This window comes from Chrysemys picta, chromosome 2 (assembly GCF_011386835.1).
Source record: "Chrysemys picta bellii isolate R12L10 chromosome 2, ASM1138683v2, whole genome shotgun sequence".
NCBI classification, from domain to species: domain Eukaryota; kingdom Metazoa; phylum Chordata; order Testudines; family Emydidae; genus Chrysemys; species Chrysemys picta.
The window spans coordinates 203,839,848-203,865,076 of NC_088792.1; positions in this window are offsets into that span (position 1 = coordinate 203,839,848).

The following is a 25,229-nucleotide window of genomic DNA, read 5'->3' on the forward strand; positions in this document are numbered from 1 at the left end:
GTGGAGAGGGACAGGTCCCCACCCTTTCTCTTGATGCCCTCAATCAGCACAGGCTAAGTAAAGTTCTACTGCCCTTTACTCATTCAATAAGAACAACATTACATATCATCCCCCCCCCCCCCCCCGCATTCAAGTGATTTGTAACCCAACCCCAACCAAAATCTATCACTTGGGCAACACAGCTCTGTTTGCTGGGTACCTAGGTAGATTAGGTGTGAATGTAAATACAATCTGGTCCTGAAGCCTTTCCCCCCAGCCCCAGCTCATCACTAGCTGTCATTTAGACTTCGTTTACAAATCATCATTTGAAATTATTAGGATGGCCAACATCACCAAAATGAATGCACTGACATTGTCATAAAAAAACAACAGCTGTATAAGGAAGCTAGTCTATGTTCATACTTTTCAAATCTATTATACTTTTTCAGATACATGTGTTTTATCATACACTGTATATGCTTTTAAAGTGTGTATTAATGTTTCAATTTCAATTTCCAAACAGTCACCAAATTAGCATGTAACTAGTTCACAAAACTGGGGGGAGTGTTGGGAAAATTCAGGGGGGGATGTAGGGAAATCACTGCTGGCTGCTCCTGTCTCCCAAAGCCCTTGGGTGCAGGCCTCGCCCTCCAGGGAGGCCTGGGATGCCCCCTACCGCCTGCAGAGGCCTGGGACGCCCTCCCTGCCTTGGAGGCCCGGGGCCAGGCTCCCCGCAGCCAGGGACACCCAGAGGATTCAGGGGGCCTGGGGTAAAGCAATTTCAAGGGCCCCTTCCATAAAAAAAAGTTGCATTACTGTAGAATACTATATTTTCGTGAGGGCCCCTGTGGGGCCCGGGGCAAATTGCCCCACTTGCACCCCCATCCCTGGGAAAAATAAACATTTAAAAACCTTCCGCATCTTGGGAAAACCCAGTTTTGAGAAAACTTGTTTTCAAGTCACCTTTATAAGGTATCACTGGTTCTCAGCATCAGCTAGTGCTAAAAGGCACTAAAGCTCATTAAAAGGGTTGGACAAATATTTTCCGTCAAAACTTTTTTTGGATCGAAAACTAGGGTTTTTTAAAAAGCAGAAAAAATCTCGGACATTGTCTGCTTTCCTTCAAAATTTGTTGTGTTTTTTTAAATTGAAAAGCTGAAATTAGTCTGCCAAAACCTGAACATGGTTTGGGGTTTCAGAAGTGTGTGGCCAAATATCTGCTATTTGCTGTGTTTGATTGTTTAAAGAAACAATAAAACAATTCTGCTTAAAAAAAATCCAAAACTTTTGAACCACCTCAGCTTGTGACCAAACGCCTGAGCCCGTCCAGTCAGAGATTTTTTCAGGTTTCTGATACTCTGCTGGCTTCCTTGACTCAACTCTGTCTCCATAACTTTGGATTCATTTAGGTTAGAACATAAGAATGGCCACACTGGGTCAGACCAAAGGTCCATCCAGCCCAGTATCCTGTTTACCGACAGTGGCCCATGCCAAGTGCCCCAGAGGGAGTGAACCTAACAGGTATTGACAAAGTGATCTCTCTTCTGCCATCCATCTCCACCCTCTGATAAACAGAGGCTAGGGACACCATGCCTTACCTATCCTGGCTAATAGCCATTAATGGACTTAACCAACATGAATTTATCTGTTTCCTAGAGACTGGCTCCATGGGGTCCCTCACAAACTGGAGACAGTTACTGTAGGTTTGTCTTTAGTATAGCTTATGTACATACTCCACGAACTGAGCATTTCAGCTTGTTCCAGAATCTGGGATGAGCCTATGTTGTGAAAACTGAAATGCTCAAAATAGCACATGCATGTGAATGGACACAGGGTGCTAAAATTAAATTAACCCAGGGGGTCTCAAACTGGGGGTCGGGACCCCTCAGGGGGTCACGAGGTTATTACTGGGGAGTCGCGAGCTGTCAGCCTCCACCTCAAACCTTGCTTTGCCTCCAGCATTTATAATAGTGTTAAATATAATTTTTAAAAGTGTTTTTAATTTATAAGGGGGGGGTCGCACTCAGAGGTTTGCCATGTGAAAGGGGTCACCAGTACAAAAGTTTGAGAACCACTGAATCCGACCCCCACCCACTTCCTGCCGCCCTCAGAATCCCCGACCCATCCTGCAACTTGTCCCCTGACCACTCCCCTGAAACCTCCCCAACCCCCCCCCCCGGGACCCCATCCCCCACAAGCCCCCCTGCTCCCCCACAAGCCGCCCCGCTCCCTGTCCCCTGTCTGCCCCGACCCCTATCCACCCCCCCCCCCGAGTCCCCACAGACCCCCGGAATGCCCACAATCCAACTCCCTGTCCCCTGACCGCCCCCCCCCAGAACCTCTGTCCCCTCCCTGTGCCATGACTGTCCCCGGAACTCCCTGCCCCTTATCCAACCCCCCGGCCCCCTTACCATGCCTCTTATCCCCCTCTCCCCCCTCTCCCGGAGCCTCAGCGCGCCGCGTCCAGGAGCCACCCTGGACAGCGCTGCAGTGGCGTGGCTCCGGTGGGACCTGAGCTCCCGCCAGAGGGCCGCAACTTGCAGCCCCGTCCCCTTACCACGCGGCTCTGAACAGGAGGAGCTCAGGCCCTCCTGGAGCCACGCCGCTTTAGCTCTGTCCAGGGCTGCTCCTGGACGCGGCACGCTGAGGTGCCAGGGGATGGGGGGAGGCGGATGGGGGAGCCTCTGACATTCTCGTGGGGGCCCCTCCGGGGCCTGGGGCAAATTGCCCCACTTGCCCCCCCACCTCTCTGGGCGGCACTGCACTGGGGCCAGATCCTCAACTGATGTAAACTGGCATAGTCCCAACTGAAGTGGATAAAGCTCTACTGATTTTCATTGGCTATGGATCTGGTCCATTGGTTTGTAAGAAAGTAGCTTCCACTGTCCATTGTATACAATCATGACATTTAAATTCTGCTGTTGCTTATCTATTTGCTCTAGTGATCTAAGAGCAAGCTTGTATTTCTGTTCCACAACCTGCATTAAATGAATGGTAACATCACTAGACAGGCATTGCGGTGGAACCCCCAAGGCAAGCGGAAAAGAGACCGTCCAAGAAACACTTAGCAACGCGACCTTCAGGCTGATAGCATAAAAATGGGCCATACCTGGAACCAGCTAGAGCAAATGGCCCAGGATAAAGGACTCTGGAGATCTGTGGTTGGCGGCCCATACCCCGATTGGGGTGACGGGCATGAGTGAGTGAGTGAGTAGTGGCAGTAAACTATAGAAAAAGAGAATGAAAAAGAAAGATCTAGCATACTCCAGTACTAAATAGGTGTCTAAGTAACATACATACAACTTTGTCAATATTCAAACAATACCTTGTGTAAAGGTCCACTGAGTGAATAAATTTTGCATTAATTACAGAGAGATGAACTCAGTACAATATCAATAAATGCTTTAGCCAAAGTCACTTTACACTATACAATGTATTGTATTTTTTAAGTAATACAGTAATCATAAAATGTGTGATTAAACACAAAGCAGGCTTAAACATCCCTACGATATTCTGGGTTCTGTATATAAATGGTGTTTTATGTGATTAGTGTCATATCACATGGTAAGCTTTTCCTTTGCAATATACTTCCTTTAGGCAAGGACACACTGCACTTTATTCACAGCATGGCTACAAATAGCTCATGTTTCTAGATTTGCTTTAGTAGTAAGAGCCCTAATCAGTGCTCCATACTCAGTCATCTGAAAAATCTTTCACTGATAGAGTAAGGAATGATTAAGGATTTCTTAATATGCTTACTGTTTACACTAACCATCGTATGCATATATATTATATCCCTTGGGTAGATCTGTACTCTATATAGATTACAATGCAATTGTTTAAAGGTGGGCATGCGTCAGCTATGTCAATTTTGATTTCTTCTTTACATTTGTGTGGGTTATTTAGTAAATGTTATACATGAAAAAGAAAATGATATAAAAGTTTGTGAAAGCACTTTAACTTAGTATTTCTTGTAATTTTAGTATTGTGTTATTTAGGAATAGTAATCAACCATCTTAATGCTATGTCAACACAGAGTTTTGTGATAGAATTAAAATAATAATAATTATAACAGCACATATATAGCCCTTTTAATCCGTAGATGAAAAAGGTATTTTAGAATGGGAGTAAAGATTATTACCCTTATATTATAGATAGAAAACTGAGGCAAATAGATATTATTCTCTTGTCCAAGGTCACACACCGAGTCCATGGTAGAGCTAGACACAACTCAAGTCTCCTGACTCACAACCTGGTGTCCTATCTTCTGGACCATGCTGCCTCCAATAGTCTGAGAGGAATTCAGGTCCCAAAGATCATAAAAACATAAAAAAGGGCATACTGGGTCAGACCAATGGTCCATCTAGCCCAGTATCCTGTCTTCCAAAGTGACCAGTGCCAGATGTTTCAGAGGGAATGAACAGAACAGGGCAATTATTGAGAGATCCACTTCCTGTCGTCCAGTCCCAGCTTCTGGCAGTCAGAGGTGTAGGGGCACCCGGAGCATGGGGTTGCATTCCTGACCATCTTGGTTAATAGCCATTGATTGACCTATCCTCCCATGAACTTATCTAATTCTTTTTTGAACCCAGTTTTATTTTTGGCCTTCACAACATCGCCTGGCAATGAGTTCCACAGGTTGATCATGCATTGTGTGAAAAAGTACTTCCTTATGTTTGTTTTAAACTTGCTGCTTATTAATTTCATTGGGTGACCCCTGGTTCTTGTGTTCTGTGGAGGGGTAAATAGCACTTCCCTATTCACTTTTTCCACATTATTTATGATTTTGTAAACCTCTATCATATCCCCCCTTAGTCATCTCTTCTGTAAGCTGAACAGTCCCAGTCTTTTAAATCACTCCTCCTATGGAAGATGTTCCATACCCTAATAATTTTTGTTGCCCTTCTCTGTACCTTTTCCAATTCTAATATATCTTTTTTGAGATGGGGTGACCAGAGCAGCACGCAGTATTCAAGGTGTGGGTGTACCATGGATTTATATAGAGGCATTATGATATTTTCTGTCTTATTATGGCTCCTAACATTCTGTTAGTTTTTTTTTTTTTACGTCCGCTGCACATTAAGCAGATGTTTTCAGAGAACTATCCACAATGACTCCAAGATCTCTTTCTTGAGTGGTAACAGCTAATTTAGACCCTATCATTTGGTATGTATAGTTGGAATGATGTTTTCCAATGTGCATTACTTTGCATTTATCAATATTGAATTTCATCTGCCATTTTGTTGCCCAGTCACACATAGCTATTTGGGCATTTTGAATGTGTGTGAGAAAGACTAACAGCCAAGTCTTCTAAAGTAAAGAACTGTTAATTGAATGAATCTATTAAATAACATTGTATGAACTATTTATTTTTACTTCTTGTATTTCTTTATTTATAATATATTAATTTAAGCTTACAAATGCTTCAGTGTGGAAATAAATAAGTTGTTGCAAGAGACACTAACTACATTGCTGCACAACAGTAATATGAAAAGGTTGACCTGACTTCTGTTGATGGCTTATTACTTTCCACATTAATCAGATAGGGGAAGTTCAAAAGCAGTTCAAAAGGGGATCAGTGTCTTCTTTTTGCAACAGCTTTGAACTTCTTTTATTTAAAAGGGCAACTAGAACTATAATTAGGTGCAGCTAGTCTTCATTATTTTGTTCATTTATTATTTGTGTACTCAACCTGCAGTGTCTCAGAACCTCACATCTGGTTCTGAGAGAGATGAGAGTCTGACTGATATTCTGCTTGCTCTGGCTGGACTCAAGCGACACACCAATCACTATGGCATGACCCATGCTGCCCAAATCACATGACAGCATGAGGAGTGATGAACAAACAAACCATTTATATTGGAGCCTCTACAGTGTTGAGTGAATGAGCTGGCAGAAGATTCTCCCTGCCTTCCAAGCACTGTGTAGAAAGGTATCTTAAAAAAAATTGCACAGACCCATCCAGGCATGAACCTTAGTAACCATAGCAACCACATGAACTTATTGTTGTAACTGTTGGCATCCTCTCACCAAACTCCCTCCCCACCTTGCACAACATTCTTTATTTTCTCTCCTCATGCCATGTTTTAATCCAGTGCGAGTGCTGGTTTTGCAGAGGGGGAGCTACTATTGACTTCAATAGGAGACCCATGTGGGAAGGGCTTTCTGGATTAGGCTTTCAGGGCAGAGATCCTGTATTTTATTTGTCTGTAAGGTGCCATATACATTTATGTTACTGTATAAATAAATCATTCATAATCTCAGAGGCTTTCAGGGTCATGGACTATGACATTTATATTTAGCTAAGAATTTCAGTCAGAACCTACTGTTGATGCAGTGTTTTTTTTTCCTCAGTATTAACAACATTTGATAGTGCTTTGTTAAAACTGACTGGTTATTTTATTTTTGAGAAGAAAAATAAAAAAGGTTCAGAATAAGAACTATTTTGTAAGAAGGGAAATGTATATGGGAAAAAGTGACTACCGGTACTTTGCAGAAAGTGTAAACCTGGAGTCTTCCTGAGGTTGAGGTTACAAAGAAAACAGTGAGTATGTATATGATAGGAAGCAGCACATTTATCTCTGGTGTAACTCTAGAGACAATAGAGTTATATCAGGAATGAATTTGGCTCCTGGTATTTAAAATGCAATTTAAAGATACTAAACTGTTAAGACTCTTTGGACAGTGAATTTATTATTTGTTTAGGATATTTTACCTAACATAAATCACCACATGCAGTCACAATGCTCTGTGGATAATAATTATGAGTATGGTAACTCTAAATCTTATTTTTAAAAACCTTAAAGTAATTAAGTCTGCCGGGGACAGGCAAGCCCATTTCTCATCTTTGTGGATTATTCAAATTCAGCTGTTTCTACATTTCAATATCAAAGGGTAAAATGACTGCCATGTGGCAGAATCACACTTACACACAGATTTTGTTTACAGGATGAGAGCAAAGTACTGCTGTGTTAGCAGCTGTGCATTCGTTCTCTTCTGGAAGAGAAACTGCCACAATTCAGTCTGGCTTTGTTCTTTTATGGTGGCAACAGTTAGATGCATTGTCAAAAGCAAGGCAGGTATTTGAATTCAGCTTTTGAATCCACCCAGTGTTCTGCACTTCAGCTTAATAATTTTGAATAATGTCAAACTCATATATACATTTTATATATCATGGGTGGCAGACAGGAGTAGGACAAAAATATATTCTGTCAAAACATCTTGACCTATATAAACATATATTCATTGTAATATAATAGACAAACCAAGGAATTTAAAAAAAATAATAATAAAACCCCTCAAACTTCTTTAACAAAAAGGGGAAGAAATGCAACTAGAGAGAATTGTATTTTTAAATATTAGGAAATTAATAGTTATTTATATGACCAATAATGATAACACTGTAGGCCACCCACTCATTATTACATCTTACTACCTCTCATCATGCAGTCACATGATGTGCCATACACAGCAAGTTGTGTTTTGGAAGTTATTCCAACCTTTCCAGAAACCTCTCTGAAGTACAATTTCTCTAGGAGTCCCTATTTCCACTGAGAAGGAAGGAGGGAAGTATGCTGTGTCAGCCATGTCACAGGGCACCTCCATCCCTACCTAGTGAACCTTATTTCCTGGCCAGTTCAGATGGTTTCAGAGTCACAAACACCCACCAAGCTGTTTATCTTACACCGAGATGTGTATTTATTTCCCTCTTACATCATAATACTGTACAATAAAGACTTTCAGCAAAGGTAGGCTTTCCTTCACTTCCCAGGCCAGGCTCACCTTCTAAGCTTTCTTCTGAGCCCCTCCTGAGCTGCCCCTTGGTTCCTGTTTCTTCCCCGTATATTCTTCTCTCAATTACCTTGTTAGCCCAGTGATTGTCACCCAGATGTTCACAATCCCCCACCAGAAAGTGTATAATTACCCTCAGCTGGGCCTGCAGCCTTCTCCAGGCTGCAGCAATGTCAGCAATCAAGGTGCTGCTGATTGTACCCTGTCACAAATCTTCTCCTTGCATCCATTCAGCTCCATTGGCTGGCACATGGCAAACAGAGCCATGGCCTTGCCCTCCTTGCCCACTTGTTCATTTGAGGGTGCGTATTGGGCACGTAGCCCTTGCTCACCCAAAGGTATGATCCAAGTAGGTCATATGTGGCCATGCCGGGGAGGAGGGAGACTTTGCTCCCCTGAGAACTAACATGAAAATCACATTCTTTTTAATTATTTGCAAGATAAAATACAAATGAAACTCCCTGTGCTGTCCACATTCCTTTCCCCCATCTACCTATCCAACAACATCCCCTCTCCTCTTCCCCATCTTCCTCAAGCTGCTCAGGCATCATTATGATGGATACAGTGTCAGAATCTAGATAGATGGTAACAGCTTCATAGCTTTATTCAGGAGTTGTCCCATTGCAGTCAGTGGTTCTACTGACATACATAAAGTTACTCACATGCATAAGTCTTTGCCAGATCAGGGTCATACACTGGTGTAGACCAGAACTAACTCCATTGACTTCAGTGTAAAAGTGGTGTAAGCCAGAGGGGAACCCAAATCCCCAGTCTCATTATAGAGAACTCGTTCTGATCCCTCACAAAAGGATATAATTAACTACAGTGTATGATGAATTTCTAAAATTCCCAGATTTTGTGTTCATAACAAAAATCTGCCTGTTCAGTAGTTGCTCAGCACTTTTAAGATTTTGTCTATTCCATTTTACATGAACTAAGCATTATCAGTGTTAAATTATTCCTAGTTATTCCTGAAATATACAAAGTGTTACATTACTCTTAAACAGTAGCCTAAAATCATTTGCTATTGTTCACAGCTGAACTGCAATAACATCTCAGATATACTGTCTAGTATCTGTATTCCACTTTTCAGTAAATAAATTATTGTTATTGCTAATATGGGCTCTGAATCACGGATGTACTAACATGATGCTAACTTTACACACATCAGTAATTCTTTTAATTTTAAGTCTGTGCTTAATGTCACGGACGTCAGTACTTACTAAATCAAGGCCTTGGCCAATATTTTTCATTCATTTTGAGTCCTTCAGGGATCAATATACCAATTAATATATTCACGCTCAGTTTCAGCTTAGTTATGCCTGGGATGAATTTGGCCCATTTTATCATCTAACATTTTGCTGCTGTGCAAAATAAACTAGGGAATGCAACAAGAACAACAACGGCAAATATGTCAGAGCAGATTTAAATCCTTATTTAGCATCTTCCAGGATGCAACTCCTTCTTCAGCTCACTATGTACCTTTGTATCTACTAGAGCATATTTTAAATACTGATGCACTATTTTGATTTATTTGCTCAACAAATATGTGTTATATTTAGACAATATTTTACAAACACGTTGGGTCAAATTTCTCACTGTTGATGTAATTCAACTTTCAGTTGTGTTACTAGAAAGGAATTTAGCTCAGTTAACCTTATTCATGGAGGACCTATTCACCATTAGAAAATGGCTTTAAAATTCTGGGCACACACTAAGCTTTCTGACTGGTTGTCAGAGATTTTATACATGTTTATTAGGCTCAGCAAATGCACAGGCCTGTTTTCGTCTTGTGAAAAATTCCATTTCTCAAGACACTCCCAGCTAAGGTTGCCAATTCTGGTTGGACATATTCCTGGAGGTATCATCACATGACATAATCTTTAATTAAAGATGAATCTTTAATTAAAGATTCATCTTTAATTCCTGGAGACTCCAGGACAATCCTGGAGGGTTGGCAACCCTACTCCCAGCATGGTATTTTGAGGTTATTATTCTATTTCTCTGTTTAAAATAATTCAGCGACTAAATTTAAAGCAAGCTTCTCAAGAAACAGTTCCCTTTTTCCTTCCAAATGTGGACAGTCCCTCCTAAATTGCACTGGCCTGAGGCCTTGGACAGACAATATTCAGTCCTGTGCCAATGAGTGGTTTAATGTCCGATATCTCATGTCTCAGTAGGGGATAGAAATAGGAGTTTATACCACTGGAAAGAGGAAATATGGAGCTTCCCAATGGGACAGACAGAACTGGATTCAGTCCCTGGAAGGTTCAAAGATATTGAACCTTAAAATGCTGGTATCTTTAGGTATAGGAAATCTATTTTATTTAGGATGTTTTTGTTGCTTTATCTGAGTCTTTTACATTAGGACTCATGAGAGGGATAAAAAAGTACTTCAAATAAAATATAGAAAAGCTCTAAAACATTTAAATAAATAATAATTGTGATATAGCTGTTTTGTAACCTGGTTATCATATGCAGAACATATGATTTAATCATATTAAATATATAGATATTTTGCAAGTGATGTTCTAAATAGTGGACTTGTGGCTCCTCCGGTTATGGGTGATACAATCCCAACAAAGTCTTAATTCCACCTCACTCCACCATGGATTCTCTCTCCAATTATTATTATCCCTGATCAAGAGCAAGGACATACAAGAATCAGCCTTTGGCCAGTGAAAGCCTTTCTATACATGCAAATGTTGTGACTTTAAACCCTGAAGTTTTGGGGCCATAGAAGGCTAGAAACTGAAGGTGAGATACACACACGCCTCCCACACACACTGGCTCCTTTACACCAGCTAAAAGGCTGGAGCAGCATAAATAGGCCCTCAAAGCCCCCACTTGTGGCTGGAGGAGGACTCCCCAATGTAGGCACAGCAGAAGAGACTTGTAAGGCTGTTTTCCAAGGACCCCATTGCATGGGGGGGGTGTGCCAGGGGCAGGGCTGGGAGGGTGTGTTGAGGGTGGGGTTGTAGGAGACCACTCTACAGAGACTGTAGGAGATGTTGTGGTCCAAAAGGCAGGGGAGGCTTAACTTAAATAGGTTAAGTTATACTGGGGACCTTCTTCAGTCCCTGGAGCAGACCAGGATTGGGAAGGTGCAAAAGTGGCTTTAAGATTTAGGGCCCTGGGCTGCAAGTTCTGTTCTGTGTCTGTTAAGGGTATGTATTCAGTGCACAGTTAACTCAGGCTCTTACTGGTGTCCCTGTTTTAGGGTTACTGCACCTGATCCCCCGGTGTGGTCTGCTCAAGGAATGCCCTCTCAGGTCTCAGGCCTCTTGATGTCATCTCCCTCTGGCAAGGGACCCGCTCCTTTCTGATCAGGAGTTTAGGCTACAGCTCCCCTGCAATTCACTGTGATTCTTCCCAGCAGGTCTGACCAAAAATCCAGCTCCTGTGCTTTGCCTTCTCTCCAAGTGCTACAACCAGCATGTGCCAGCAGTTACAAGTGACCCAGGGCCGGCTCCAAGCAACAGACAAGAAAGTACATGCCTGGGGCGGCACATTGTAAGGGGCGGCACATTCTGGCCGCCCTGCCGTGGTTCTTTTTTTTTTTTTGCTTTGGCAGCCCGGCCCGCAGGCTCCCTGCACTCCGCCAGTCCCAGCCCAGCCCTGCAGGGGCATGGACCCCGGCCTGGGGGGGCAGGAACTAGCAATCCCCGCCGCTTACCATGCCGCCGGGCTCCCCGGGACGTGCCACTCCCTGCTGCCTGCACCGGCCTCCCTCCAATGCCACTCTGATCTCTGCCCCGCTGAGCCGCCTTTAAAGGAGCGGCTGAGCCAGCACCTCCTGCAGCCCCCAGGGCCTCCGCCTGCCCGGCTGGGAGAGCCACCCCAAGGCCGGATGGGGGAGACCCTCTCGCCTGGCTGTGAGCGGGCTGCAGTGCCTGGCTGCCCATGGGCGGAGGGAGTAGGTGGGCACCGCTCTTCACCCCCCTACGAGCCGCCTTGACCGCCCTCCACGCGCTCCCTGCGGCTGCCGGTTTTTGTTTTTGTTTTGCTTGGGGCGGCAAAAAAGCTAGAGCCGTCCCTGAAGTGACCAAATACAGCTCTAACCAGGGCCGGCCCACAATATTTTGGCACCTGAGACGGGGAGCTCAAATGACGCCCCCATGGCCCCCTCGCTTGGGCCAAAACTTTGAAAGGTCTCAATTCTGCCTTCTTCCTATTCTACTCCTCTCATGGTACTGTGTTAGAAGTATGTGCAGAGCAACAAAGCATTTGGAGAGAGGGTGGTCATCTTATTTGTGCACATATATACCAGAACAGCCTTTGGAGTTGATCCTGCTGAAATGCATCTTGAAAGGGCTTTCTGTTCATCACCTAAATCACTCGCATCAATATCGCGCATGTCATCATGTGTCAACAATGTCTCTAGTGCCCTGCATTGCTGGTGTAGGTCTTCTTCAGGTATAGTGAGGAGTTTTGGAATATCACACAACATCCCAAATATACTGCTGTGTTCCTTGAGCTGCATGAAACGTTCTTCAACTGACTGTATTGCACAATCTAGCACCTGGTTAAAGAATTCAACTTTGAATTGTTGTTTGGGGTCTCTTATGGGATTATCCCGTGCCTCATAATCAAAATGTCGTCTTCTTCGGTGACTCTTGTATTCTTGAATGGGTGGGGAAATAGCTTCAGTGTGAAGTTCTTCTGCCAACTTCTGTGGTGTACTCTTCAGAACATTTGGAAATCCCCCATCTGACTGGTAAGACTGTAGGTATGACTTTGCTTTGTCCAGTTGTTCCATTGCTCCAAATATATCAAGGTCAACACCTTGGAGTCTCTTGCTTACAACATTTATTTCAAATAGTATGTCATGCCACAACACTAAGCCACACAGAAATTTGAAGTTATATATGTTTCTGGTGATTCCATTTCCCTCTGCCACTGTTCTCCCACGAACAGTTCCTGTCATAGCATTATCCTCCATAATGGCAACTATGGCATCATCTATCTTCCCAATTTGGTGTTTGATAGGCTTTATCACCTCCACTCGACTTTCCCATTGTGTGGCACTCAATGTTTTCAGTGTCAGAGAGGATGTTCCCAGATGTTGCTTCAAAATTTGCCATCGATGAGTTTATGCAGAGAAAAATACATAGATGCTTTGAATTACATAAAAAAATTCAGCAGCCTCACTAGAAGCTGATGCTGCATCACTGACTACCAAGTTCAATGAATGAGAACTGCATAGGACAAAGAAAGCTCGAGGGTTTAACTCTCAGATCCGTGTCTGCACTCTTCTGTTCTTTCCTCTCATGTTGGCACCATTATTGTAGCCCTGTCCTCTCATGTCAGCTATTTCAATTCCTGTATCTTCCAGCTTTTTAAGAAGCACATTTGTCATACCAGCTCCTGTAGTATCATCAATGTCAATACATTCTAGAAAATGCTCTCTGACAGTCACCATTGCAGGGACATTTTCACTGGGTTCTGTTGTTGTTACAAAACGCACCATTAAAGTCATTTGTTCCGTATGGCTGATGTCAGGTGTGCAGTTCAGAATAAGAGTGTAATATCTTGCTGACTTCAGATCTGCCACAATCTTCTGCTTGACTTTTGTTGCCAGTAACTGTATGATCTCATTTTGAATTGTTTTTCAAAGGTAGTGGTGTGTGTACATTTCTTGGGTGTTGACTCTTCTTAGATGCTCCTGGAGTACAGCATCAAACTTAGCCATCAGCTCCACAATTTTAAGGAAGTTTCCATTGTTTGGCACATATAGCCGATCTGAAGTGCCACGCAGTGCTAGGTTTTGGGTAGCAAGCATTCTCACAATGGCAACGAGCCTTTTCAGAACATTTTGCCAGTAAAGAGACTCTGATGCAATCTTCTCTTGATGCTGATCATCTATGGTGGCCTTTAACCTTAGTCTCATCTCAAGCTCTTTCCACCTATGGAATGCTCTCTGGTGATTTGCTGCCTTCTCATGGCATGCCAGATTTCTAGCCAGATTTTTCCAGTCCTTTGTTCCTGTAGAACACAATGTGGCTGGAACATTAGACTGGAAGAGTTTGCAACAAAAACAGTATGCAGCATTCTGGGTTTTTGAGTACATAAGCCATGGCCTCTCCACTTTGTTACCATTGGGGATTTCACGACAGTAATGTGCTGGATGGAAACTTCTATTTTCATTGTCTTTGGGGAACATGAAGTTTTTCATTTGCTGTGGCCCATGCAGTACAAGGAAGTCCCTCAGGCTAATGCTCAAGTGGGTCCACAGTCCTGGATCATCTAGACTTAAGGAACTAAACTCAGCAGCAGCTGTTTCTTGTGCCTCCACTACACTCTTCTCTGAGATACACTTTTTTTCAAGAATGTGCATGGTTACATCCATTTGAGATGGAGATATGGATGCTGCAGTAGCTCCCAGGTCATCTGCACTCTGACTAACTGGAAGATCAGGCATCTCCTCACCACTCATGTCCTCACTGAGGCCGGAAGGCTCACCGTGAACATTTGTGTCTATGTATCTCAGGAGAGCTCCTTCCTGCTTAGATAGAAAAGCTTCCTTTGCTTGCTTTCTTTTTCTGAATGCTGCCCCAGAGGGGCATTTTCTTCTTTCACTCATGACTACTGTTTTGTGCCAGCTATAGTGGCTCTCAACACTCAGTTGAAGGGGACAAATTAGCAGGCTGGTAGCAGGGCCTGAGTGAAGGAAGATATCAGCGTCTTAAGGGCCTAACTGGCGCCTACTACTTCAGTTGACTGCCTGTTCTCCTCAAGTGTGTTCAGGGAAGCAGCAGGAAACAGGAAGCTCCCTGAGAAGTTGGTGTTAATCAGTCCAGGCACCTGGGGGTGCTAGAGAGGTACATAAGAGGCTCCTCCTCCTCTCTCTCCCTGCAGCTCCTGCTGCTTTCTGTTATTCCCTCTCACCTTTTCTCCTGCCTGCCTGTTACGTCTCTTATGCCCTCCTTCCTCCAGCACAGCACTCCACCATCTCTGTGCATCTAGAGTAGAGAGAATACATATGCACCAGCAGCAGACACAATTTTCTACACTCTTGGTCCTAGTGGCACCCCCCCCCCCCAACCCCCATCTGGCACCTGAGGCGGCCGCCTCAGTTCGCCTCATGGTAAGGCCAGCCCTGGCTCTAACAAAGCAGAGTACATTTATTTAAGGACAAAAGATTAGTGAGAAAACATATAAAACAATGAAAGGATCTGAATGCTTTACCTGTAACTCCCATCAGTCCTATGCAGATACTGGTAGGTTCAAGTCCTTCCAACACTTCTCCAGGGTTTTGCCCTCCCTTGGACAAAACATCATGTCTGTTTGTTGAGTCAAAATGAAAGCTCCTCTGTGTCAGGTTAAACTCATGTTTTTATACCAAAAGCCCCTTCTTTGTCTCTTGATTCTAGCCTGCACCAGTATATGCAAACCACATCAGGGATTGGTACTTCTCTGGAGCTGGTTACCATCCCAGGGTCAGTATTTACCACTAGTGCTTTTAGTTTCTGAAAGAGCTGTGGTAACCCTCCTCGGTGGAGAAGATGACTCCCTAACCCACAACAATACATATAACCTTCATAAAGTTAATACAATAGCCCTCCAAAAATATAGTTCATGTGGTTTCAATATCTGTCACACCTGTTTTTTTGCCCAACCCTCCTCTAAACAGAAAAACCTCCGACTCAGGTTTGAAGGTATTGTAAGGCTTCAGATAGCTTACCCAGCTCCAGGGGGTTGATTAGAATCCAGGTTCTTCTTTCACTTGGGCTGGAACCCACCACTGTGCAGTGAGGACACAGACAAAATCACTGGTAGTCCTCCTATGCCTTCCCACAAATTCCACAATTCCCCCTGAAGGACAGACAAGTTCTCCTGCAGTTGACTGGGAAAGAATCCTAGACAGAGCATCTCAGCACAAAGAATCATGGGATATTCTGAGAGAGACTGCAGAACCAATAAGGATACAGCAACGTGGGTTGGGCTTTGCTGTTGGAACACGCACTCCTAGGCTAGGGTAACCGGGATGCCAGTCACCTATGTTAACAGCTCCACGAAGATTTACCCTAGGACAGTGGTTGGCAACCTGCGGCCTGTGGGCCACACGCAGCCCGTCAGGGTAATCCACTGGTGGGTAGCCAGACAGTTGGTTTACCTGCTGGCCGCTGCTTCCCACAGCTCCCATTGGACGGGAATGGCGAACCGCATCCACTGGGAGCTGGGAGCAGCCATGCAAATGTAAACAAACTGTCTGGCAGCCCACCAGCAGACTACCTTGACGGGCCTAGGGTGAACAGATGTCCCGATTTTATAGGGTCTTTTTCTTATATAGGCTCCTATTACTCCCCACCCCCTGTCCCGATTTTTCATACTTGCTGTCTGGTCACCCTAGATGGGCCATGTGTGGCCCGCGGTCTGCAGGTTGCCCACCGCTGCCCTAGGAGATGCGGTACAGAGGCTGGAGCTTTATACCATTGGGGAGGGGAAATTCTCATGTTCCTTTGGGATATACAACACTTGATTCTAACTCTGGAAAGGCATGAGATTAATTTCCTGTCATTTTTATCACTAGAAAGCTATTCTAGATCTCTTCTAAAGGTTTTATGGGTCTATCTGTAGCTGTTGGAATAATGGGAACTAAGTCACCTAATTTTACAGACTGAGGGATAAAAAATAATCCCAATACATTTTTTTGAAAACTCTAAAATGTTTCTCTGTAACATATGTGGCACACACAAATTGCATGATAGTGTGATGGTTTGGAAGACCTTTATAACTGACTTGTGGTTTCTCCACTTGTGAGTAATGCAGCCACCTCAAACTCATACTCTATAAAATTTTAATAGCCATACCAAAACATGATCACTATCTATGTAATATATCTCTATCAATTATAGAGGTATTATATAAATAAGTGTAAACATAGATGTTTAAAAATCATATTAATAGTGCAATGAGATACAGTCTGAACTATTGATTTCTGTCTGTTTGAGTTAACCCAAATTGTCATGTGATGGCTTCTATTTCCATACAGTGGTTCTTTTGCATAGCAACAGAAATGTACAGTAGTGCATTTGTGAACTTTAAAGGCCAGCCTGTTGGCAAGCATGTAGTTGAGATTCAGGAATTTCCTAGGAATAGAAAAAAATGTGCCAGAAGCATCATGTAACCTTTGATATTAAAATTATTTGTTAATGTCTGATACAGTGATTGCTTCAAACAAGGAAATGTCACTGCCCAGTCTTGTTATGTAGTGCCACCTAGTGGACAGTTATGTCAATTGTTCTGGCCTGTGATTACCAAGATAATGACGGGAAAGGTGTTCAGCTTTAAATAGTTTTAGCATGCAGGTAGAGATACAAAAGAAGAGTCAAGTCTTGATACATATATATAGAGAAAATAAATGTTGGTGATGGGGAATTAATTTTAGTATACGTTTGGGATAGTTGCATTACACACAAGAAGCAAAGCAACAAATGGGTTATGCAAGTGATCCAAAATGGTCACATGGGTATCACCACTATGTTTATTGTACTCACATAGAGGTCTAGGAAATACATGATAGCATGGTGTGGTATTCAAGGGATTCATCAGCATGAGTTTGGGATGGATGCATTACACATGACTAGTGAAACCATGAGTGAGTTATGCAGCTCATCCTAAATGAACGTCACTACATACTTCATATCAGCCTATCATTTGTCGCATATGTGTCATACATGTTTCAGAAAAAGTATTTTAGATATGTTTGAGAATGTTTAAAACATATGAGGACTATTTATTTTCACCTCTGCTTAAAATAGTTCTTCTGTAATATATATATACACACACATGGAATGAATGATGGGGTGAGGTCATATGAGGGTTTTATCATCATTCATTTATGGTTTTCTGCATAATTCACTCATGCATTTACCAGTTGTGGATAATGCACCCAATCCCAAACTCTTGTTGATAAAACCTTTATGCTACAATCATGAGTTCTTTCTCTATGTGTACTTACATGCGCACATTTTATATAGTATATATCTATGAGACAATACACGACTATGTGGTGTATAAAAAAGGTTATTTGTCATGCACACACACCTTTCAATAGTTACGCAACAAATGAAATATTAGGAAGAAAAAATATATTTTTAGACCAATCAGTGTATTTTCTATTCTTTATCTAGGCCAAGCTCTTTATCACTGCATTTAGTATTCAAAGGAAACACACCTTTCAGTTGTCTAAAGGGATCTGCCAATACCCTTTCTCAAGGTGAAACGTGCTAAGATAGCTAGCTTTGCTCATAGTATCAAACATATAGTCAATTCTGGGCATAGGGACCAGTAACTGCATTGAGTTTTCTATAATCAACATAAAAATCTTATAGTGTTATCTTTCTTGGGGACCAAGACAACTGGTGAGGCCCAGGAACTGTCAGACTCTTTTAATCACCCTATGTCTAGCATGTTCTATATTTCTGTGCAAATTTGTACCTTGCCAGTGGTACAGTAGATCCAGCTTGTGCCGGCTGGGATCCCTCAGTGATGAATTTATGGGTCATCACATGAGTCCTCCCTGGCTTTCTGGAGAACACTTACCTGTATGATCACAGCACAGATATTACCTCTGCCTTTTCAACTGGTGTTAACCCATGGCATATCTCAATACTTTCAAGTGGAGAGTCAGTTTTGCATTCAACCATCAAATGAATGAGGTGTGATGCCTCAGTTGCCCCTTCAACACAATAAATCATATTTACCATTGCTTCCCTACTGTGATCAGCTTTAAGCTTATTTACATGTACCATCTCGGGGGCAGCTTTGTGTGAGGTCTTTTAACATAGTAGGGGTACATTCATTCACCTCTTCTACCACTTCAAAAGGTCCCTCCCATGAATTATGCATTTTGTATTTTTTCACAGGAATAAGTCAAAAGAGCATTTACAAGCATGTTTATCATGCTTGTTTGGTCTGGCAGTCAGTAAAGTTAGTTTAAATGACCTTGATCATGTCTCTTAATTCTCTTATGAACCTTTGTACATACTCAGTCACTAGCTCCAACTCTGTCTTAATGTCCCCTTCCCAGGAGTCTCTGATGAGCTCTAGGGCGCCCTCTCATTTTCCTTCCCCATAGAAGATAAAATGGGGCAAACCCTCCAGACTCTTGGGCACTTCCCTATAAGCAAATAATAAACAGGATCACATTTCAACCCAGTCCTGAGCCCACTTAATGGCACACATCCCCAGCATTGATTTTAGTATTCCATTGCACCTAGGGTGACCAGACAGCAAATGTGAAAAATCGGGATGGGGTGGGGGGGTATTAGGAGCCTATATAAGAAAAAGACCCCAAAATCAGGACTGTCCCTATAAAATTGGGACATCTGGTCACCCTAATTGCACCTCGCCACCAAAACATTTGTCTTTGGGTGCTATGGGGCAGCCTTTAGTTGCTTCATTCCATACAACTTCCATAATTCACTGAATAGTTGGGACATGAAATATGACCCACAATCTGACAAAATCTCTTTAAGGCCACTCTGCTGAAAATAGTAAAAATGGCTTTTGCCACAGAGTCAGCTTCTATGTTAGACAGAGCTACTGCCTCTGCATATCTAGTGGCAAAATCCACTACAAGCAAGATATATCTCTTCTCCCTGTGGGTATTACATGGCATAGGGCCCACAATGTCCATTGCTACCCTAAAAAATTTCTCTTGTATCACAGGCAAGGGGTGAAAGGAACTTTTTGGGTGTCTCTCTCTTCTGACATCAGTCATAAGATCTACAATAGTCTCTCACATTATTCTGTATTCCAGGCCAGTAAAAATTCTTCTTTAACCTATTGCACATTCTCTATGCCCACAAGTGACCAGCAAAAGGGTAGCTGTGGGCTAGCAACAGTAACTCCCCATGGTACTGGACAGGCACAACTTCCTCAAGGGAGCTTCCCATGGGAGCTTTTCTGTACTACTTTCCTTCTTCAAAAAAGAACCCCCCCCAAAATAACACCTTTCCCCATTTATCATTGCTGGGGTTCCCTCTAGGACATGCCCCCTTATGTATTCTAGACTGGGATCTGCCCTTTCTTCATGCTGGACGTCAACAACAGGGACAACTTCTACAGTAATGGTTGTTAACGCCTCCCCACCAGCTAGGGTGCCCAGATAGCAAGTATGAAAAATCGGGACAGAGTGTGGGAGGGTAACAGGCGCCTATAGAACAGAAAGCCCCGAATATCGGGACTGTCCCTATAAAATCGGGACATCTGGTCACCCTACCACCAGCCCCGCGGGCATGCTACTTCCCTCTGATACATTTGAGTTTGTATTAACCCCTCCCACAGCAGAAAGCACGCTGTTTTCTTTTGCTGAGTCAGGATTAAATGTGTCTTCCCCTCCCCGCACATTAGTTTGTGTTTTTAGCTATTCCCTTCTGCGACGACTGACCAATATTCCTTCTTACTATGGGTTACAATATAAACTTTAGCTTTGGATATATTCAAAATATCATTTCCCACCAGCATCCCTGTTGGAAGACAGTCTGGCACCCCAACTTCTAAGGTATCTTTCAGATCTTCCCATTCCACTTGTATTTTATCCAAAGATCCAATGATTTTGTATCTTCCTTATGCCAGGAGCTCTATGTCTTGGCCAGATAACATGTCAATTTCTTTGACCATGCTTTCCCTAAAGTAATCATACAGCCACATGTAGGTGTGCATATACTTGTTATTTATATAAATAACTAAGATTCCTGACTCCTGCCAAGGATTCTTTACACCTTTACAATACTGCCTGACTAGGCACTTATATGGCCTCCATCACTAATACCTGAATGCCTCCCATAACATCTGAACCCATGCATGGAAATGTGGAGCCATTTACTCATATACAAAGTGTTGTTTATATCTAGTTTTGGCAGCTTTGAAATTCTGTCAGAAAACTGTAAGTTCTGGCTGTCATGAGGCAGGGATAGTGCCTGTTCATTAGCTAGTCTGACCTGGTTTTCTAAGTGTTCCCTTCCATTTCTGAGGGACTGGCTATCTTTCCTCATGCCAGAAATCAAGCCTTGAGCTACATCACTGTTTTCTCTTGGCAACTTCACAGAGTCTTGATGCGTCACACTGTGACTGTAAGGCCAGGTCTACACTACAAATTTACATTGGTAATAACTGCATTGCTCAGGGATGTGAAAAGTCCACAGCAGTTGTTATACCGACCTAGCGCCTGCTGTCCACAGCACTATGTTGATGGGAGAGCTTCTCCTGTCAACATAGCTACGGCCTCTTGTGGAGGTAGATTAACTGTGCTGACAAGAGAAACTCTCCCATCGGCATAGGAGTGTCTACACTAAAGCACTACACTGGTGCAGCTGCGCTGCGGTAGCTTTTTAAGTGTAAACCTGCCCATAGAGGCATATGCCAGCCTTGATCCATAGTGGAACTCTCATTAATAGTCCACGGCCGGTATATGGCCCAATGTCTGTAACCCCTGAGGCTCAATTATCCAATTCCAAGTTCAGAATTGTTTTGGTTGCCAGCATGGACTCAGTTTAGGCATCTATTTTGTGCAATAAGGCCGAAATATTCTCCAGACTAGATGAGAGAGGATGTGAAAAAGATGTTGAATACATATGGGGCATTGAGCAAAAACAGCTCATACTTGCAAACAGGTTACCCTTGTAATGCTGCCAAGGTCTGTGTCTGAATGAGTGATGTGCTGCGTGCATTTAAATCAATCAGTTGAGCTTAATTTATGTCGTACACCTGATTTTTTCCAAAATATTCTAGGTTTGTCATCCTGGAACTGGCATTATTTGCTCATTTATGCCTGTTGTGCTTTCTGTCCTTGTTAGCCTTTAAGGAGACCTTCACTGATCAAGTACTGGCTGAGTACCACTGTACAGTGAAAATTGACTTTCCTAAAAATGAAACTAGCTAAAGAATTTTTAGGATGGTTTTTCTTCTCCTCTTTATCCCTATTGGAGCCCCAAAGATCTTCAACCAAGGCAGACTGTACTAACTTCAGAGCCCACCAACCCCTTTTATTCATGCATGGGACAGGGCAACTCCCTGTTTCTGCTGATCCAGGGAGTGAGGGACCTTGCTGCAAACCAAATGGCAGAGCAAAGTATTGTCTAGGTCAGCTTAGATTATTGTAATATGTTTCACCCTATTAGCTAACATTTACAAGACAGTAGCACAGGGGCAGCAGCATTTCGCACCTTGTGCTGTATCATCATTTATTACTCTAGAGTAACATTTTACATAAATTTGCCTCAGATGAGTATGACATTAATGATGTTTTAAGACCTCTCAAGCTGGGTAAACTTCAGAGAGCTTATTGAGTACAGTAAGGCATCTTGTGCCCGTCATGAGCTATATGTAATCATAAAAACCTACATCTGAATGAAGGCTTGTATCTTGAGCTTTGCAAAAAGTCAATTTTCCACACTGCTGCATTTAGGTCATGAGCCTGTGGTACTAGACGGGGAACTGTAACATTCAATCTGATTACTAGTTTCAAGGGAAGGCTCTCGGGCCTTAGGTGTCACTCTGAGTTGAAATACAAGAAGATTAATTAGCTCAGGGGGCTAACTGTTCAGCTAAGACAGACTCATTTTCAGAAGCATAAAGTTTATTGGCAAATGCACATATATGTTGTTGTACAGATCAGTTTATAGTGGGTTCATTATGGAGTACAGCATGAGATGTGTAACAATGCTATGTACTAGAGCATAGGGTTTATGTACACTATCCACATTTTTACTAACAGGAATAGGAGGCGTATCCTTTTCCAGAACTAAAGGGCTCCTGTTACGGCATGTCTACATGGGGAAGTTTACCAGCATAGTTATACTGGTATAATTATATTGCTAGAGCTATGATGGTATAACTCCCTGTGACACACTAATTCAGGGTTTAGCATACTTTTTTCAGTTTAGCTTAAACCACTTTAAAAGAGACATAAGCTAAACTGAAAAAAAGACACTCAAAAGAGAGCGTCCACTGGAATTGCTACAACATGGAAGGTATAGACATGACAGCAAAAGGGGATGAGCAGTATCTTAAGAAGTGTGATTAAGTCTGAGTACCGCTGACCTGAAGGATGAGATTGTCACAAACATACTTCAATACCTTTTTCCCTGCACTGAGTGGAGCTCCGGTCCAGGAGATCGTTTGGCCCAATGATTTTTGTCTGGAAATCACTATGTTTTAAAGTCCTATAAGTCTGTTTTTTAAAAACGCTGCCCACCCCTACAGCAAAACTAGTTTCTGCAATGGGCATACTTTATTTCCCTCAGTTTGGTGATGATAATGGAAGGATGAGGGCTGAGGTCTTTACACAACACTTACACACAAAATGTGTCTATAGTTGCACTCAATTACTACAATTTTGCATGCAACTAGACACCACAGCTGTGCTCACAAATGGGAATTTTGATATCTGCATACAAATACAGACATGTATACATGAACCTCTACACACTGAAAATCCGATTCTTGAAAATGTTTTGGCTGATTTAGGAAGAAGAATTGTGACCTGAGCTTTGCAGAAAGTCCATTTTCCATACAGCTGTATGTAGCTCAGGAGCCTGTGATACTAGACAGGGGAAGTGTGCATTTAAAGTGGCAGAGAAATGCAACTCCTAATACTGTAAATACAAAGCAAACAAAATTCCATGTATATATCACACTAGGATCATTTTTAATGTCATGGTTTAGAAAACACATTAATTTCAAATCTCAATTAATCTAAAGTTTTAGAAATGTATTGCAGGAATTTTTAATGGCAGAACCTGCAGTGAGTTCAGCCTAACAATGTAGCTGTTTTCTTCCACAACAGGGAATTTGACTGCAATGGTGCTTCAAGTTCAAACAATCTAGAAATTCTGTTGCTACGGCAGCATGAACTCTCCACTGCAGAAGTCCAAATAAAAGTTATACCCCTCCATTCCCTTCACTCACACCCATCTTGTCTCAAAATAAGACACGGTCAATTGACAGGTCAATTATTTACCAATGCTAATACAGTTATGGTATTGAATAAATATGAAGATATACTTTTTTTGATAAACATATTTATAAGCATTAGCTTGATGAAAAGACCTGTCACTCACAACATAAGAATGGCCATACCGGGTCAGATCAAAGGTCCATCTAGCCCAGTATCCTGTCTTCCGACAGTGGCCAATGCCAGGTGCCCCAGAGGGAATGAACAGAACAGGTAATTTTTTTTTTTTTGGAGATATCCCATCTCCTAGAACTGGAAGGGACCTTGAAAGGTCATCAAGTCCAGCCCCCTACCTTCACTAGCAGGATCAAGTGATCTATCCCCTATCACCCATTCCCAGCTTCTGGCTCCAGGGCCGGCTCCAGGGTTTTTGCCACCCCAAGCAGCAAAAAAAAAAAAAAAAAAAAGCCGCGATCAGCTCTACTGCCGCCACTTCAGTCTTCGGCGGCAATTCGGCGGCTGGTCCTTCGCTCCGAGAGGGAGTGAGGGACCCGCCGTCGAATTGCTGTGGAACCCCTCTCCATTGGCCGCCCCAAGCACCTGCTTGCTGGGCTGGTGCCTGGAACCGGCCCTATCTGGCTAACAGAGGCTAGGGACACCATCCCTGCCCATCCTGGCTAATAGCCATTGATGGACCTATCCTCCATGAATTTATCTAGTTCTTTTTTTAACCCTGTTATAGTCATGGCCTTCACAACATCCTCTGGCAAGGAGTTCCACAGGTTGACTGTGCGTTGTGTGAAAAAATACTTCCTTTTGTTTGTTTTAAACCTGCTGCCTATTAATTTCATTTGGTGACCCCTTTGATTAGTGTTTTAATGGCGCATCTAATACAGCAATTAAATTGTTTTTCCCCTGAAAAACCATTGTGACAAGGGACCTCTTTCGCCTCGTTGGTCTCAGCGATTCGCCCTCTGGTGGTGGGGACCTGGAGTAAATCTGTCCTACTCCTAAGGTTTTTGGTTTGGTTTATTTTTCTGTATTTATAAGGTAGGCCTTGGGTAGTAGGATGACCAGGTGTCCAGTTTTTGACTGGAACCAGGGCCGGCTCTAGGTTTTTTGCCGCCCCAAGCAAAACATTTTTTGGCTGCCCCCCCGCCAGCCCTGGGCTCTTTCCCCCCCCCTGCACCCCTGCCGCCCCAACCCTGGGCTCTCCCCCCCCGCACCTCCTGCCACCCCAGCGCTGGGCTTCCCCCCACCACCGCTGACTCCACCCGCTCCCCCCTTGCCTGCAGCCGGTCCAGCGCTGGCAGGGTCAGGGTAAGCAGCAGGGCTCCCGGGCCGCGCCTCAGCCCAGGGTCCCTCCAGCCGGGGCTCCTGCCTCCAGGACCGGCCGGGACTGGGGAGGACAGAGCCGGGGACTGCCCCGGCAGGGAGCTGAGGAGCCGGGGCAGGGCAGCTCCAGAGGGAGCGGAGCCCCGGAGATCGGGACGCGGGCCCTGCATGGCAGCACCTTGGGCACCGGTCCCCACTATGGCCCCGCTGCTGCTGCTGC